We start from the raw sequence: 19,777 nt of genomic DNA, 5'->3' as shown, positions 1-19,777 counted from the left end.
CGTTCGTCTCCACATTCTTCCGGTGCTTCTTTCAAGTATTCTTTAATCAGTTCGTGATCTCTTTGTTCTCTTGTTTCTAAATCCCCTCAAGTATCTTCATTCATTTTCCAATTCTTCCCAGTGATTTGTGCCTTTGCTACTTTCATTTTCAATTCTTATTGTGGTTCCTTCAGGATTTCACTTCCTTTGTTATCATATCAAATATTCGTTGTTTCCAAATCCCACCGGTGGTTCCATCAATACCTTATGAAGTTTGCGCTATATCTCTCTTAATCCTTTCTATGGGAATAAGTAGTATGCCAAATCCATCGCTTGTCATCAATTTAATTTGATGAAGGATAAGCATACAATAAATCTTATTCTTATTTCCTCGAGGTGATTCAATTCTTTTCTTCTAGAGATTGTTCATGATGAAGTAATTCTCGACTCTAGTGTTTCATCTTTTCCTTTTCCGGAGTTCCAAGTTTTCTCGGTTATCTCATCGCGAAGCTCCATCTAAATCATTCCAAGGCTTCACCTTGTGTTTTCAACCTCTCTTTCTTTCTATCATCCTTTTATTACCGAAGTTCTTCATGGAGGCTCTACATGGTGGTCCATCAAGGATTCTTTTCATTCTTCAATTGTTCTTCAACATTTCTGTCAAAGTTATGATCCGCCGAGCTATACTCAAAATTAAACATGGTGTTCAACACACGTTTTGTTTTGGGGAGTTCAACCATTCATCATCGTGCATCCCGAAGTGCAATTCTTTCTATCTTATCTTTTGAGGTGGTGTTATATCATTCTTGACAATTTCCATTCATGTTTCGCGATTCACATGTTGTCAAGAATGAAGTATTTTAAATCCATTAATCTCTTTGTTGGAGTTATCTTGCGTCATATTTCAGCTGAAGCATTCCCGAAGGAATGTTGCTAATTGTGGTGCTTATCAATGACCCAAGTTCTCCAGTTATCCTCTTGGTGAAAGAAGTTTCTCTTATCTTCATTGATCCCAACCAATCAATATTTTCTATAAGTGGCGGGTTGTCACCTCATCATTTTGAGATGTTTGACATAAGCCCACAACAAGCTTGTGCTTTTCGTTGTTGATTTTCAAACAACTCCATTTAATTCTTCTTTGCAAGGATGCTTTCCAAACTCATTTGTGGCCCAAGTTGGCATTTTCTTCTCCATTCTGTTATTCCAATAATCTATCTTCTATTCTTTCTTCCGGAGGCATTGTGATGTTGCTCTCTTCACTCATCATCTCCAATTGAGGATCGTGTTCTTTTCATGCTTATCCATTTAACTTGAGTGTTGTGTCATCTCTTCAAGCTCTTTTCATCTTAGCAAGTCTTGCATCTCTTTTCAACTGGAGTGATGTCCGTATTTGTTCTTCCTTGTTCCTTGTTTATCTCATTTCAACCAGAGTGGTTCCAATTCCTTCTTGTCCATTGTACTTGTCATTCATAGCTTTTCAACCTCTCAAGGTTCTTTGGTTTCACTCTTTTGTCGAAGAAGCAACTTAGTTTTACCTCCTCTCTTCCTCTTCCATTTTCTCTCTGGTGCCATCCTAGATCTCGGGACGAGATCCTCTTGTAGTGGTGGAGTGTTGTAATGCCCTGAGACCGACGCTCCAAAAGACTTCCAGCTATTCCGAGTTTTGACGTGTGATTTGTTTTGTTTGTGCATTCATCATGCCATATCTTGCATTGCATCATGTCATCATGCCTTCATATCATTATTTTTTAAAAAACTCATCGAAATAAATTGTATTTATCTTCGATCCATTTAAATTGAGGGAAACACACATGGTGATTTCTCTTTATAACAATTACCCTCCCAATATTATTAGGGAGCTATGATAAATATTCCATTCTTTAGGAATAAACCATAACACACTTACAGTTTAAGTTCCATGCTTTTCCTACCTCAATTCCTTGCCTCAAACTTTGCCAACAATTCTTATCTCATTTATCGAGGCTCTTCCAAAATTCTCAACATTTTTGGGTCTACCAAATACCCACTTCCTTCCTACACTCATTTGAATTAAATTCAAATGAGTTTGAATTTAAAGTTTCGGTCGTGCCCACTTCTATTTTTCCTGGTTCAAGCTCATTTTTGTGAGCCCGGGAAAATTATCCGCATGCCAAAGTCCCTTCTCTAACCTTTTTTCTTTCTCTATTTTCTTTCTTCCTATTCTTTTACTGTTTTGGAAAGCAAGAGAGAGGGAGAAGAGAGCCCAGCAGCCTAGCCAGGCCTCCAGCCAGGCCTCTGGCCACTTCCTTCTCTACCAGGCCGGCATCTAAGGCCCAGCAGCCCCCTATCTAACCCTAGCCCGACCCCCTGCTCGATACCTATCCCTCTCGTTCCCTCTGCCCGCCGCCACACACACACACACGCATCGAGCTAGGGAGAGGAGCTCCCTGCGCCCGATCCCCTCGCCTCCCTCCTCCTCGATCCAGCCCGAAACCGCCGTCGTCGCGCCTCTTCGCCTCCGCGCTGTCCATCCCGTGATCCGGCTCCCCCAGCCCCATCAGCGCCCGTGCCTCCTCATCCCTCCGTTCGGCCTCAACCTCCAGGCCATCTCCGCTGTGACCCATCCGGCCACCGCCCGCTCCGGTGACCCATCGCCACCCGCCGCCGTCGGTGACCACCAGGAGGGCCACCCCGCGCGTGACCCCAAGCCTCTCCACGCGCGCCCGCGCCCATCACTTCGCTCCCACAGGCGCGCAGCCGCCCCGTGGCCCCTGTGTTCCTCGCCCTGCTGCTGCATCGTGTTCTTCACTTCCTGCCATCGAGCGCAGCTCTGCCCTTGCTCTGTCCTCTGCTTCGCCTCTGCAGCATCGCCCTTCAAGCTCGACGTTGTCCCTGGCCATCTTCTCTTACTTCCTTGAGCAGCCCCTTCGCAGCCAACTTCCACGAGATCTCCACCCCCTTGCTGCCCGATTGGCTTTGTTTCCCCTCTTGTCGCTGCCAAGACCCGGCAACTAGTGACGTCAGGGACGCCTTCATGGATTCCTCTCGCCAAGTACCACGACGCCCGGAGGCCTGGATACTTCAAGATTGACTCCATCGCCGAGAACGACTACGTGACGACCCTGGATATGGAACTGCAAATGCCAAGTACCCCTTCGAGTTGACAAGACTGGCAAGCCCGACAACCCCGAACATCTACGAAACATGAACCACTACTTCCACTACCGTCGCCGTGTACCACTACTTCCACTACCGTCGCGAGAACGACTACTTCCCCTACGACCCGTGAACTACTACTTCCCTCGATGATTTTGAACCGCCCCGAAATGCATGCTTCAAAGGTATAACCGCCGAGACGACGACCTGTGGACGAATGCATGTTGTCTGAGATGAACCGTATGTTTGCACCGTGCCCGTTTGCTTCATGCATGTTCCTCCTTGTTTACCATGTCGTTGACCCATGGGAACCCGGTAACCGGGATCATCCCACCACCTTTTGCATGACACACTCATCCGCACACTTCTCTCTTGCATCGGTATCTCAATCGAGTTACCGGGACCCGAATGTTGCTGTGGCACCATTATCGTTTCGCCGCCGTGGCACCCTTTTCGTTCCGCCATGGTGACAAATGCTTCATAACATGCTCATGTCAACATTTTCATAAAAATTGCATAAACCTTGATTATGTCATCCGCATCATGTTAACAACATTTAAATGTTTAAAATTGTTGTTTGCGTTAAATTGCTAAATAACATATGGGGATGTCCGGAATTGTTGTTTGTTATTTCCGGCCTCATTTAAATTGCCTAAAATGTGTAGTTTACTTATGCTTCACCTCTTGCCATGTTAACCAACATTTAATCTTGTCTTGTTCATAATGAGAGAGAACTAAATAATTGATTGTGGTGTCTCGTCAATATGCAACTCGTTGCATATTGAGCTCCACTTAATTTGTAGTATTGTTTGTGCATATTGCCATGCCATGCCTCATTAAATCAGACATGCATTATACTTGTTTGTGCATCATGCCATGTTTATGTGATGGTTGTTTACCATGTTGTTTGCTTCTTTCCAGTTGTGCTTCTCCTTGATAGTTCCGGTTACATTGTGATTGTGAGGATTCATTCGACTACGTTGGTTCGCCTACTTCTTGGACTCGTTCTTCTTCCTTGCGGGATTTCAGGCAAGATGACCATTACCCTCGATATCACTTCTATCTTTGCTTGCTAGTTGCTTCGTTCTATCGCTATGCTGCGTTACCTATCACTTGTTTACCATGTCTCCCAAGTTGCCATGTCAGCCTCTAACCTTTTCACCCTTCCTAGCAAACCGTTGCTTGGCTATGTTACCGCTTTGCTCAGCCCTCTTATAGCATTGTTAGTTGCAGGTGAAGTTGAAGATTGCTCCATGTTGGATCCGGATTATGTGGGGATATCACAATATCTCTTATTTAATTAATGCATCTATATACTTGGTAAAGGGTGGAAGGCTCGACCTTATGCCTAGTGTTTTGTTCCACTCTTGCCGCCCTAGTTTCCGTCATACCGGTGTTATGTTCCTTGATTTTGCGTTCCTTACGCGGTTGGGTGATTTATGGGACCTCCTTGACAGTTCGCTTTGAATAAAACTCCTCCAGCAAGGCCCAACCTTGGTTTTACCATTTGCCTACCTAAGCCTTTTTCCCTTGGGTTCTGCAGACTCAAGGGTCATCTTTATTTTACCCCCCGGGCCAGTGCTCGTCGTGAGTGTTGGTCCAACCTGTCAGCCACCCTTGGTCACCAGGGGCAACTCTGGGCTGGCCTACCGGAAGTTTGGACAATCTGATGTGCCCTGAGAACGAGATATGTGCAGTTCCTATCGGGATTTGTCGGCACACTCGGGCGGCTTTGATGGTCTTGTTTTACCATTGTCGAAATGTCTTGTAACCGGGATTCCGAGTCTGATCGGGTCTTCCTGGGAGAAGGAATATCCTTCGTTGACTGTGAGAGCTCGTGATGGGCTAAGTTGGGACACCCCTGCAGGGTATAAACTTTCAAGAGCCGTGCCCGCGGTTATGTGGCAGATGGGAATTTGTTAATAACCAGTTGTAGAAAACTTGACACTTGACTTAATTAAAATGCATCAACCGCGTGTGTAGCCGTGATGATATCTTTTCGGCGGAGTTTGGGAAGTGAACATGGTCTTTGTGTTATGATTGTGCGTAAGTAGTTTTAGGATCACTTCTTGATCACTTCTAGCTTCTCGGCCGTTCCGTTGATTCCCTTCTCGCTCTTATTTGCATATGTTGGCCACCATATTTGCTTAGTGCTTGCTGAAACTCCACCTCATTACCACTTCCTACCCATAAGCTTAAATAGTCTTGATCTCACGGGTTTTGAGATTGCTGAGTCCTCGTGACTCACAAAATACTATCACAACAGTTGCAGGTGCCAATGATACGAGTGCAGGTGATGCAACCAAGGTCAGATGGGAGCTCAACGAAGATCTTGGTTGTTGCGATGTTTCGTTTCATGTTGATCAGTAGTGGAGCCTAGTTGGGATGATCGGGGATCTAGCAGTTGGGTTATCTTCTTTTCTTTTGGCTTTGTCCGTAGTCGGACTATGTGTGTGCTCTGAATGATGTATGAATTATATATTCATTGTGTGAAGTGGCAATTGTAAGCCAACTCTTTATCCCATTCTTGTTCATTACATGCGACTGTGTGAAGATGACCCTTCTTGCGACAAAACCACAATGCAGTTATGCCTCTAAGTCGTGCTTCAACACGTGGGAGATATAGCCGCATCATGGGTGTTACATTTATGATCTCTCAAAATAATTTTAATACTTTGCTTGAAGAGAAATTGCTTATAGTTGATGAATTGGCTAGGAACGTTGATAGACTTTTGCTTGATGTTGATTCTTTGAAACTTAGATCTATTCCACCTAAGCATGATATCAATGAGTTTCTCAAAGCCATGAGAATTTCCATTGATGAGTGCAAAGAAAGAACCGCTAGATTGCGTGCTAAAAATGATTGCTTTGTAAAAGCTTGTTCTTCTAGTATCCATGAAAATAATGATGAAGATCTAAAAGTTATTGATGTGTCCCCTATTAAATCCTTGTTTTGCAATATGAATCTTGATAATGATGGGACTGGAGATGAGTCAACTTTAGCTAAAAGGCGTCCCAATAATTCGGAGTTTTTAGATCTTGATGCTAAATTTGGTAAAAGTGGGATTGGAGAGGTCAAGACTCTAAATAGCATTGAACCCACTATTATGTATTTCAAGGAATTTAATTATGATAATTGTTCTTTAATAGATTGTATTCTTGTTGCAATCCATGTTGAATTCTCCTCATTCTTATAGTCAAAATAAAGCTTTTACCAAACATATTGTTGATGCCTTGATGCAATCTTATGAGGAAAAACTTAATTTGGAAGTTTCTATACCTAGAAAAATTTATGATGAGTGGGAACCTACTATAAAGATTTAAATTAAAGATCATGAGTGCTATGCTTTGTGTGATTTGGGTGCTAGTGTTTCCACGATTCCGAAAACTTTATGTGCTGTGCTAGGTTTCCATGATTTTGATGATTGCTCTTTAAACTTGCACCTTGCGGTTTCCACTATTAAGAAACCTATGGGAAGGATCAATGATGTTTGTACTGTTGCAAATAGGAATTATGTGCCCGTAGATTTTATCGTTCTTGATATAGATTGCAATCTTTCATGTCCTATTATTCTTGGTAGACCTTTCCTTAGAACGGTTGGTGCAATTATTGATATGAAGGAAGGGAATATTAGATTCCAATTTACATTAAGGAAAGGCATGGAACACTTTCCAAGAAATAAAGTTAAATTACCTTATGAATCTATCATGCGAGCTACTTATGAATTGAATGCCAAAGATGGCACTACTTAGATCTATCCTCGCTTTTATGCCTAGCTATAGGGGCGTTAAACGATAGCGCTTGTGGGGAGGCAACCCAATTTTATTTTTGTTCCTTGCTTTTGGCTTCTGTTTAGTAATAAATGTTTCATCTATCTTATATTTAGATGTGTTTTCATGTTTTAGTTAGTGTTTGTGCCAAGTAAAACCTATAGGATAACCTACGGTGATAGTTAATTTGATTCTGCTGAAAAACAGAAACTTTTGCACGCACAAAAATAATTTTAATAAATCACAGAAATGTGATTTTGCACTTATTCTTTTTGGTTTAGATCAATAGATAAATTTCACAGGACTTCCTATTTGTGTAGGATTTTTAGAGTTCCAGAAGTATTCGAAAGTTGCAGATTGCTACAGACAGTTCTGTTTTTGACAGATTCTGTTTTTCGTGTGTTGATTGCTTATTTTGATGCATCTATTGCTAGTATCGGGGGGGGGGGGGTATGAACCATAGAGAAGTTGGAATATAGTAGGTTTAACACCAATACAAATAAATAATGAGTTCATTACAGTACCTTATGTGGTGGTTTTTCCTTCTTGCACTAACGGAGCTTATGAGATTTCCTGTTGAGTTTTGTGTTGTGAAGTTTTCAAGTTTTGGGTAAAGATTTGATGGACTATGGAATAAGGAGTGTCAAGAGCCTAAGCTTGGGGATGCCCATGGCACCCCAAGATATTCAAGGATAACCAAAAGCCTAAGCTTGGTGATGCCCCGGAAGGCATCCCCTCTTTTGTCTTCGTCTATCGATAACTTTACTTGGAGCTATATTTTTATTCGCCACATGATATATGTTTTGCTTGGAGCATCTTGTATGATATTAGTCTTTGATTTTTAGATTACCACGATCATCCTTGCTGTACACAACTTTTGGGAGAAACCCACATGATTTGGAATTTATTAGAATACTCTATGTGCTTCACTTATATCTTTTGAGCTAGATAGTTTTGCTCTAGTACTTCACTTATATCTTTTAGAGCACGGCGGTGGTTTAATTTTGTAGAAATTGTTGATCTCTCATGCTTCACTTATATTATTTTGAGAGTCTTTTAGAACAACATGGTATTTTCTATGGTTATAAAATTGGTCCTAGAATGATGGGATCCAAGTTGGGTATAATAAAAACTATCATAGGATGTGAATTGGATGCTATGATCAATTTGATACTTGATAATTGTTTTGAGATATAGAGGTGGTGATATTAGAGTCATGCTAGTTGGGTAATTGTAAATTTAAAGAATACTTGTGTTGAAGTGGGCAAGTCCCGTAGCATGCACGTATGGTAACCGTTGTGTAACAAATTTGAAACATGAGGTGTTCTTAGATTGTCATCCTTATGAGTGGCGGTCGTGGACGAGCGATGGTCTTTTCCTACCAATCTATCCCCCTAGGAGCATGTGCGTAGTGCTTGGTTTTTGATGACTTGTAGATTTTTGCAATAAGTATATGAGTTCTTTATGACTAATGTTGAGTCCATGGATTATATGCACTCTCACCTTCCATCATTGCTAGCCTCTTCGGCACCGTGCATTGCCCTTTCTCACCTTGAGATTTGGTGCAAACTTCGCTGGTGCATCCAAACCCCGTGCTACGATACGCTCTATCACACATAAACCTCCTTATATCTTCCTCAAAACAGCCACCATACATACCTATTATGGCATTTCCATAGCCATTCCAAGATATATTGCCATGCAACTTTCCACTGTTCCGTTCATCATGACACGCATCATCATTGTCATATTGCCTTGCATGATCATGTAGTTGACATCGTATTTGTGGCAAAGCCACCTTCATGATTTTTCATACATGTCACTCTTGATTCATTGCCCATCCCGGTACACCGCCAGAGGCATTCATATAGAGTCATAGCTTGTTCTAGTTTTGAGTTGTAACTCATGAGTTGTAAATAAATGGAAGTGTGATGATCATCACTATTAGAGCATTGTCCCTTATAAAAAAATAAAGGCCAAATAAAAAAGGGCCAGAAAAAAGGCCAAAAAAGTCCCAAAAGGGGGGGGGCAATGCTACTATCTTTTTCCACACTTGTGCTTCAAAGTAGCACCACGTTCTTCATATAGAGAGTCTCATTTGTTGTCACTTTCATATACTAGTGGGAATTTTTCATTATAGAACTTGGCTTGTATATTCCAATGATGGGCTTCCTCAAAATGCCCTAGGTCTTCGTGAGCAAGCAAGTTGGATGCACACCCACTAGTTTCTTTTGTTGAGCTTTCATACATTTATAGCTCTAGTGCATCCATTGCATGGCAATCCCTACTCCTCATGTTGACATCAATTGATGGGCATCTCCATAGCCCGTTGATTATCCTCGTCAATATGAGACTTTCTTCCTTTTTGTCTTCTCCACACAACCTCCATCATCATATTCTATTCCACCCATAGTGCTATATCCATGGCTCACGCTCATGTATTGTGTGAAAGTTGAAAAAAGTTTGAGATTACTAAAGTATGAAACAATTGCTTGGCTTTTCATCGGGGGTGTGCAAGATGAGAGCACTTTTGTGTGACGAAAATGGAGCATGACCAAACTATATGTTGTTGTAGGGATGAACCTTCTAATGCCATGATATTTTGAGAAGACATGATTGCTTTGTTAGTATGCTTGAAGTATTACTATTTCTTATGACAATATGAACTTTTATTTTGAATCATTTGGATCTGAACATTCATGCCACAATAAAGAAAATTACATTAAGGATTATGCTAGGTAGCATTCCACATCAAAAATTCTATTTTTATCATTTACCTACTCGAGGACGAGCAGGAATTAAGCTTGGGGATGCTTGATACGTCTCCAACGTATCTATAATTTTTTGTTGTTCCATGCTATTATATTACCTGTTTTGGATGTTTATGGGCTTTACTCTACACGTTTATATCATTTTTGGGACTAACCTACTAACCGGAGGCCCAACCTGAATTGCTGTTTTTTTTGCCTATTTCAGTGTTTCGAAGAAAAGGAATATCAAACAGAGTCCAAACAGGATGAAACCTTCGGGAGCGATCTTTTTGGAACAAATGCCAACCAGGTGACTTGGAGTGGACGTCAACATGATCATGCCTAGATAATCTCATAACTATGCACTTTTCTATCAATTGCTCGATAGTAATTTGTCACCCACCATAATATTTATGCTATCTTGAGAGAAGCCACTAGTGAAACCTATGGCCCCCGGGTCTATCTTTTATCATATACGTTTTCCATGTACTTTTATTTGCATCTTTTACTTTCCAATCTATATCATAAAAATACCAAAAATATTTATCTTATCATATTATCTCCATCAGATCTCACTTTCGCAAGTGGCCGTGAAGGGATTGATAACCCCTTTATTGTGTTGGTTGCGAGGTTCTTGTTTGTTTGTGTAGGTGCGTGGGACTTTTGAGGAGCCTCCTACTGGATTCATACCTTGGTTCTCAAAAATTGAGGGAAATACTTACGCTACTTTGCTGCATCACCCTTTCCTCTTCAAGGAAAACCAACGCAGTGCTCAAGAGGTAGCATACCTCAGACTGGGTGAAGCCGAAAGCTAGCATTCTTAAGGGAATATTTGGTCGGCAGACTAAAGATGTTTTTATTTGGCACATTATGAACCCCCAAATGCTATGTATGCTGTGGTTTCTCAATCACAGTCCGGACGTGCATGTTAAATGCATGTCGACCCAGGGAAAGGAACCCTTAACGGAACTATTCTCTCTGGAAGATGTTTCTTACTATAAAAATGTAATATAACATAACTAGCCGGATACTTGTCTGTTCAAGCAACTATGACCCATATGCCTGGTTTCCACGCATACCCCGGTTTACATTATCGAGTGTGTATTCGGAAGCACTCCGCACCTTCAGGTCCAGAGGTTGAAGCAAAAAGGTCCGCCATGACAAGCGTTTTATAATTCAGCTAGAGACATAATTTGTCAAATGAAGTACATAGTCACTTAGACTCAAACACTTCTTCCTCTATGCCATCCAACAGGCTATCTAGCCTACAATCCTGTTGGGAATACTTGGCGGCTACTTGTACCTGGTCGTATACCAAACTACCGGGGATTTCTTCTCCATTTGACCCTACAGGTCTGACCCGGGCCATGTGATTCTGGTCGAGTTTGGTATACCAAGTTTTCACCATTGCCCAGGCCTCTCGCGCACCTTCCCGGAAGGCCGATATCTTCCATAATCGGAAGCGCCGCCGTGCTCCCTTGAGTAGCTGTACAAGCCCCTCCATACTTCCTGGAGGGGAGTCAGAAGGCCACAAGGCCTTGACAATACCTTGCATCGCCTGCCGAGTTCGCTCGTGCATTTGCGACAGCTCTTGTAGCAGATCGCTCGACGATCCGGACACCTCCTCTTTGAGACGACCCATCAATATACCTACAGACATAATTATTGTCAGTTTCTTTCCTTGCCGAACTATGTAAAGGTAAGTCCGAATACATACTAAATATGCCGCCTTGCAGCTTCCTATTCTCCTTCACGGAGTCAGCTAGTTGGGCTCGCACATCTTTTATCTCTTCACCGAGCTTGGTGTTGGCATCTTGCAGTTTGTTCTTCTCCACCCTGACTTTTGTTAGTATATGTTAGCCCGCAGCGAGTTGCCTTTGAGCTCCTGGATTTCCCGCTCATGCGACTTTTGGTGCCTCTATCATAAGATTTGCACCTGTATTAATACTCCTGATATATGATCATGTTTTCTCGATAGAGGGGAACATTACCAGACGCTGCCTTCTTGGATTTCTCCAGTTCGGTGGTAGTAGAAGTTAGCTGGGCTTGACACTTCTTTAGCTCTTGAGACAACAGGTCGTTCTTCTCTTTGAGCACCTCGGTATACAACGATCCTTAAATCAGTTGCTTAAACTGCTTCAAGTCTCGGGGGCTACTGGTATATAATTATCAGAATTGTGCAAGTGTGAACTTACCCGCATATCCTTCAAATACTGATCTGTGGATCTGGAAAGCCCATCTTGAGTAGCTCGGATGTATGCATCACCTGAGTTGAAGGCATTAAAAGCCTCTTCTGAAAACTAGGGTTGCAAAGAGCGGCCCGCCGGCACCGATGATTCATGGCGCTTTCCACTTCGGAGTTTGTGGCGGATACTTTATCCGAATCCTCCGCGGAAGGACGATCCAGTGTCACCTCCGCGTTAGCCTCAGTCCTCATGACAGGGTCCGAAATCCAGCTAGTAGAGGCATGACCGGCAGGATCCCCAGACACAGTCCGGCGAATGTTTTCCTGATAAGACACAACGGATAGTGTCATACTTTAAGATGATGATCATGGGGCATATTTAAAGCCATACCTCTTCAATGAAGGCTCAGCCATATCTCTATTTGCCTTCCTCTTCGAAGGCCTACTCGTCGTAGGCGCCGCCTTCTTGCGCGTCGCCTCAGGTGCAGCATGGCGTGCCATTCGCCTCCCCTTTAGAGCATAATATAGTGCCGTGGGTAAGGCGGAAGGGGGAAATTCTCCCAAAGGACAAGTCTCCTAATTACTTACATGTGACGCAGGGGGGAGACCGGGATAGTCAGCAATGATGGCCACTTCGGTGCCGTCACAACTCGCCTGGTAAAACACCCCTTCCCCGAGCTCCACGAATATATCTGGATCCTCTTCGAATCCGGGATCAAGTGCCTGGTTGTGGTCCTTTGGCTGTGGTGCGGGGCTATGGATCTGCCTGGTAACTTTCCGCCATTCCTGTTATAAATGACGGATTAATATTTGTGAAAAAGGATTCAGGGAGTTGATGGAGTGGAGTAATGGGATGGAAACTCACCCAGCTGGGAGGGTTGTACATGGAAAATCCATCCCTGGGCTTAATGTGGGTGAACTCCTCCTCCTCCCCCTTGTATAATCCGGACATTATTTTTGCCAAAGCGGCGGAAGTGTCCGGACCCTTCCGACCATAGCGGGTGGCATCATCTTCTCCATTGAAGTGCCACATAGGGCGCCCTCGGTATTAGAGTGGCTGGACTCCTCGCATTATGGATATCGCCATAACCTCGACTATCGACAATCTGGATTGAGCAAGCGTCTTTATCTTGCTCATCAGTTGGTGGACTTCCATACTATCTTCCTCCCTAGGGCTCCGAGGACACTAGTTGAGGCGCTTCTTCAATGGGGTACTTGAATATTCAAGATGACCCCTCCAGATTGGGTCAGGAAGGGAGACATCTTCAACATAAAACCATTCGGAAGGCCATTCTTCAGATGCCTTCTTCGGTGTGCCGGATAGGTATCCGGTTCCGGTGATGCGGCATATCTCGGCTCCGCCCACTTGGAATATCGATCCCTCCTGATTACGAGGGACGAGGCAAAACAACTTCTTCCATAACTCGAAATGGGCCTCGCAACCGAGAAATAGCTCACAAAGAGCAACATAACCCGCAATATGCAGGATGGAGGCAGGTGTGAAGTTGTGCAGTTGGAGGCCATAGTGCTCCAGAAGTCCTCGGAGGAATGGATGGATTGGAAATCCAATGCCTCTCTACAAATAGGAAACAAAACATACCCGTTCCCCCCTGGATGGGTTGGGGAACTTCTCCGCCTGCTCCCAACCGTCAAAGGAAGCCAATCCGGCTCGTACGGGGACTAGATCTGCAGGAGGAAGGAATCCTTGGGTCTGAAGCTTCACCAGTTGGCCGTGGGATATGGAACAGTTTTCCCAATCACCCTGTTTGGGGCCGTGAGGGCGTGAGGAGGAGCTGGGAGCGCTAGCCATGTTGGGGTGGTTTCTGCGGGCAAGCTCCAAGTATTCCTTGTTTGGGGGAGATGGTGTGGATTAGATCTGAAAATACCCGTCTCTTTAAACAGACAATTATCTCATGGTCAGGGTGGTAAGTGCAAAAATGCCCCGACCTCTCGCATTCGCTCAACACATAGAAACTGGAATCATGAAGGTGCAGAAGCCAAGGAGCGCAACTTTAAATGGAAAGCCGGATATCGCTCTTTAAGTCAGGTACTTTGAAGTATTCGAAGAAGGACCCCGCCTTGGAATGCCGAAGACAATCTGCTTGCTGGACTCGTCGTCATTGAAGCCTAGTTTGGGGGCTACTAAGGGAGTCGTGGACTAAGGGGTCCTCGGACAACCGGACTATATACTTTGGACGGATTGCTGGACTATGAAGATACAAGATATAAGACCTCTTCCCGTGTCCGGATGGGACTCTCCTTTGCGTGGAAGGCAAGCTTGGCGATTTAGATATGTATATTCCTTTCTCTGTAACCGACTTTGTGTAACCCTAGCCCCCTCCGGTGTTTATATGAACCGGAGGGTTTAGTCCGTAGGACAACAATCATAACCTCATAGGCTAGACTTCTAGGGTTTAGCCATTACGATCTCGTGGTAGATCCACTCTTGTAATACTCATATTCATCAAGATCAATCAAGCAGGAAGTAGAGTATTACCTCCATAGAGAGGGCCTGAACCTGGGTAAACATCGTGTCCCCCGCCTCCTATTACCATTAGCCTTAGACGCATAGTTCGGGACCCCCTACCCAAGATCCGTCGGTTTTGACACCAACAGGGGACCCCCGTAAGATTCCTCCGATCACAGCCGACAATCCGTTGCCATCGGATCTGTAGCCTCCTTCCCCATCTCTTCTTGTGAGCTAAGAAGCCAAATTTATCCTCCCTTTTCTCCTGTTCCTCATGATTTTTTCATTTTGCATCATATTGGTTCTTACCCAGATAAACGACGATTATCCTCTGAAGATTTGAGAGCATTGATAGAAATCACGGCTGCCAATGTGTAAGGGCATATATCTCCCTATATGGTTTTGGTGATTGATGACAATGCATTTGTGGACTTATCGTGTGCATTGAGCATTTCAGATATCCCATGTCTAGGCACAAGATGATTCGATGCCCCTCAGAGCCTAGTGAAGACGGCGTTTCTCTACATTTCTTTTCGGTGGATTTGAGTTGTAGAAAAGCCATACTATTAAGAGGGGGTCCACTTCGGAAAGGTTAGTGTGGAATCAACACGTACACGTCTATTCCTTTGCACCACCTTTCCTTTGCTTCTTTGGAGCACTGACCATTTATCCATGTCTTTGCAAAATGAAGGACTCCAAGTGGTATTGTACTATGGCATGCTCTAGTACTGCTCAAGGGAGCAGTAGTACCGCAGAGGCCCACGGTAGTACCCGATAACCCACAAGTGCAGGGGATCGCAACATCTTTCGAGGGTGAAGTACAACCCAAATTTATTGATTCGACACAAGGGGAGACAAAGAATATTCTTGAGTATTAGCAGTTGAGTTGTCAATTCAACCACACCTGGATAACTTAGTATCTGCAGCAAAGTATTTAGTAGCAAAAGTGGTATGATAATAAAGGTAACGGTAGCAAAAGTAAAGATAAATGTTTTTGGGTTTTTGTAATAGTTGTAACAGTAGCAACGGAAAAGTAAATAAGCGAATAACGATATATGAAAAGCTCATAGGCAATGGATCAGTGATGGATAATTATGTCGGATGCGATTCCTCATGTAATAGCTATAACATAGGGTGACACAGAACTAGCTCCAATTCATCAATGTAATGTAGGCATGTATTCCGTAAATAGTCATACGTGCTTATGGAAAAGAACTTGCATGGCATCTTTTGTCCTACCCTCCCGTTGCAGCGGGGTCCTAGCGGAAACTAAGGGATATTAAGGCCTCCTTTTAATAGAGAACCGGACCAAAGCATTAACACATAGTGAATACATGAACTCCTCAAACTATGGTCATCACCGAGAAGTATCCCGATTATTGCCACTTCGGGGTTGTTGGATCATAACACATAATAGGTGACTATAGACTTGCAAGATAGGATCAAGAACACACATATATTCATGAAAACATAATAGGTTTAGATGTGAAATCATGGCACTCGGGCCCTAGTGACAAGCATTAAGCATAGCAAAGTCATAGCAACATCAATCTTAGAACATAGTGGATACTAGGGATCAAACCCTAACAAAAATAACTTGATTACATGGTAAATCTCATCCAACCCATCACCGTCCAGCAAGCCTACGATGGAGTTACTCACGCACGGCGGTGAGCATCATGAAATTGGTGATGGAGGATGGTTGATGATGACGACGACGACGAATCCCCCTCTCCGGAGCCCAGAATGGACTCCAGATCAGCCCTCCTGAGAGAGATTAGGGCTTGGCGGTGGCTCCGTGTTGTAAAACGCGATGAAACTATCTCTCCGATTTTTTTCTCCACAAGACGGAATATATGGAGTTGGAGTTGACGTCAGTGGAGGTCCAGGGGGCCCACGAGATAGGGGGGAGCGCCCTAGGGGGGCGGGGGGCGCCCCCTGTCTCGTGGACAGGCCCTGGGCCCCCTGATGTATTTCTTTCGCCCAGAAATTCTTATTAATTCCAAAAAGTACCTCCGTGGATTTGCAGGACTTTCCGAGAACTCTTCTTTTCTACACATAAAACAACATCATGGTAGTTCTGCTGAAAACAATGTCAATCCGGGTTAGTTTCACTCAAATCATGCAAGTTAGAGTCCAAAACAAGGGCAAAAGTGTTTGGAAAAGTAGATACGTTGGAGACGTATCAGTACCGGCCAGGGACGTGGTAGTACCGCTCCTCGGGTGCGGTAGTATCGTGGCCTCTAGCCCAGCACAGTAACATGAGCGGAAGTAGGGGCAGATGCAATTTTTTACATCCACGCCCTACGCGGCAGTACCGCTCCCTGCATGCGGTAGTACCGTGTCGGATTTTTGCACAGATCGACAGCGGAAGTAGCCACGAATGTAATTTTATTAATCCATGCCTTCCCAGCCTAGACAAACCCTGACTTGCGGTAGTACCGCAAGGGCGCGCGGTAGTACAGCTCCAACGGTTCTACTGCTCGTTGCGTCAACGCAACAGGGCCTCGTCTGGTCTCTGCCGCAGGAGCGGTAGTATCGCACCGCCTAGCGGTAGTACTACAAGGCCTTGCGGTAGTACCGCAGGTTGGTGCGGTAGTACCGCATGTCGTGGGCTGAATAAGTGGATAACGGTTGGAGTTTCCTCTCACTATATAAGGGGGGTCTTCTTCTCCAAGTCGACCACCTCTTCCATCTCCAAGCTCCATTGTTGCTCCAAGCTCCATTTTCGCCCGGTCTCTCTCCCTAGCCAATCAAACTTGTTGATTCTCTAGGGATTGCTTGAGAAGGCCCCGATCTACACTTCCACCAAGAGAAATTTGATTCCCCCCACTAATTCCTTGCAGATCTTGTTACTCTTGGGTGTTTGAGCACCCTAGACGGTTGAGGCCACCGCGGAGCCTCCAATTGTGGTGAAGCTTCGTGGTGTCGTTGGGAGCCTCCAATTAAGTTGTGGAGATTGCCCCAACCTTGTTTGTAAAGGTTCAGTTGCCGCCTCCAAGGGAACCAATAGTGGAATCATGACATCTCGCATTGTGTGAGGGCGTGAGGAGAATACAGTGGACCTAGTGACTTCTTGGGGAGCATTGTGCCTCCACATCGCTCCAACGGAGACGTGCTTCCTCTCAAAGGGAAGGAACTTCGGTAACACATCCTCGTCTCCATCGACTCCACTCTTGGTTATCTCTCACCTTTACTTGTGCAAGCTTATATTGTGTTGAATCTCTTGCTGGCTTGTGTGATTGTTGTTGTTGCATCATATAGGTTGCTCACCTAGTTGCATATCTAGACAACCTACTTTGATGCAAAGTTTAATTTGGTAAAGAAAAGCTAAAAATAGTTAGTTGCCTATTCACCCCCTCTAGTCAATTATATCAATCCTTTCAATTGGTATCAGAGCCAGGTTTCTTTATTAAGGACTTTACCATCCGAAGAGTATGGTTGACACCGTAGACGGTGAGGAGGAGCACCCCCGTGTGAATCCATCCTCATCTACGGCCGATGGGGGATCCTTGGTCTCATGTGAGGAATTCAATGCAGCTTTGGACACATTGAAAACCTCAATGACGACCGAGGTCAAAGGCATGTTCAAGGAATTTCTTGATGGTCTTAAGTTATCCACCGCACCGTTAGAAGTGGTCGCTCCCACTAACAAGGTGACGGATGCCAACTCCGATAAGGGTGAAGCTTCGAGTGATAAAATTCCTTTGCCTAGTGGTAGAAGTGGAAACAACATCTTTTCCCATGTTGAATCGCCTCTTACTTATAGAGGACCGGTTCCCTCCGCTCATTTGAATCATGTTGGTCCTCCTCCTAAGTTTGTGAAAAAATGAGGATTTTGCTTCTTGGGTATACCGTTTTAAACATCATTTAAATCATAGTTCTACTAATCTTTGGAGAATTATTGAGCAAGGTTTCTACCCACATGACCCAAGCAACCTCACTCCTAGAGAAGTCGCGGATCATCAATTCAACGGGTCCGCTCTCTTCATTATTCAAGATGCAATTCCACCCGAAGATATTGCGCATCTTCGACCTTTCACCGTGGCCAAGGAAGCATGGCAACATGTTGTTTCCATTTAGAAGGGAAGCGCAAGCATTCAATGCTCCAACTATGATGTGGTGCAAGATGAAACCGATGAGTTTGCGATGAATGAAGATGAAGAACCTCATGAGCTCTACCGGAGATTAACCACTCTCGCGGTCTCACTCCGAGATCATGGGAGAAAGGATACGGATGACAGTTGGATCAAGTGAAAGTTTCTCAAGGCCATGATGCCCTACCACAAGGCCATGTCATCCATCATCCGTCAAAGGCCGGACTTTCATACCTTGTCCTCAAGTGAAGTGTTGGATGAATTTATTGCTATGAGAATCTTGGACAAGACCGCCTACAATGCGGTGATGCACTCTCAACGGGTGAAGAAACCCAACCTTGCTTTGAAGGCCAAGGCTAGTGTGGAAGAAAAGGATGAAGATGAAGAGGAGGAGAGTAATCCCAAAGATACAAAATATTATTATCATGAGCACATGGCTCTCGCTTCAAGGCAATTTTGGAGCAAGAAGAACTCAAGGCCCAACTTCAACAAGAACAACTCAAATGGTACCAAGGGCAAGCAACGTGTGAGAACATGCTATAATTGTGGCAATGTGAGCCACTTTGTTGCGAAGTGCCCCTACGAGAAGCGGGAAGACAATGGTGGCAAGCTTATCCGAAAAGACAAAGCCAAGTCCTTTCCCAACAAGAACAACTTCACCAAGAAGACTCCTCCTAAGGGGTTGGTGGCACAAGAAGAGTACAATGAGGATGATGAAGATGGTGAGGCGATGGCCATGGCCTCTGTTGCCATTGCCACAACTCCACGGGTGTCCCTCTTTGATTCACCCAATGAGAACATCACCGCCAAGTGCCTCATGGCCAAAGCCACCAACAAGGTAACCCCCAACATCAAAACTACCATCACTACTAATCCTTCCTTGACGGATTGCCTTGATGAAAGCGAGGGGTCTAATGAGGAAGTAAATGAATTTGAGTCTTCTATGTGTAAGCTCAAGGGTAAATCCAAGAAGCACTTTGTTGCTCTCTTGGAACAACTTGGTGAAGCCAATGACATGATCGAGGCTCACAAAGAAACCATCTCTATGATGGAAGGACATGGTCGTGACTATGCCCATGAGATATCGGATCTCTCTAATGCGCTTGAGGAAGAGCGTGGTCATCATTTTGGCTCTTGAGGAGTCACACAATGTTGACCATGCTAAATTAAAGAAAGATCTTGATCATGCTCTTGTTGTATCTGTGTGCTAAATTCCGAGAAGGCTAAACTTGGGGTTGACCATGCTAGACTCAAGGAGGAGTTTTATATACTTGACAAGGCCCACAAGGTGTTGAAGGGTGCTCATGCTAGCCTCAAGGAGTCTCATGATCAACTCCTAGTGAAGCTAACCAAGGAGAAAGCCACTTTTCCTCATATGGCCTTAATTGATAAT

The sequence above is a fragment of the Triticum aestivum genome, chromosome 3B (assembly GCF_018294505.1).
Source record: "Triticum aestivum cultivar Chinese Spring chromosome 3B, IWGSC CS RefSeq v2.1, whole genome shotgun sequence".
Taxonomy (NCBI): Eukaryota; Viridiplantae; Streptophyta; class Magnoliopsida; order Poales; family Poaceae; genus Triticum; species Triticum aestivum.
Note: the sequence above shows the minus strand (reverse complement) of the source record.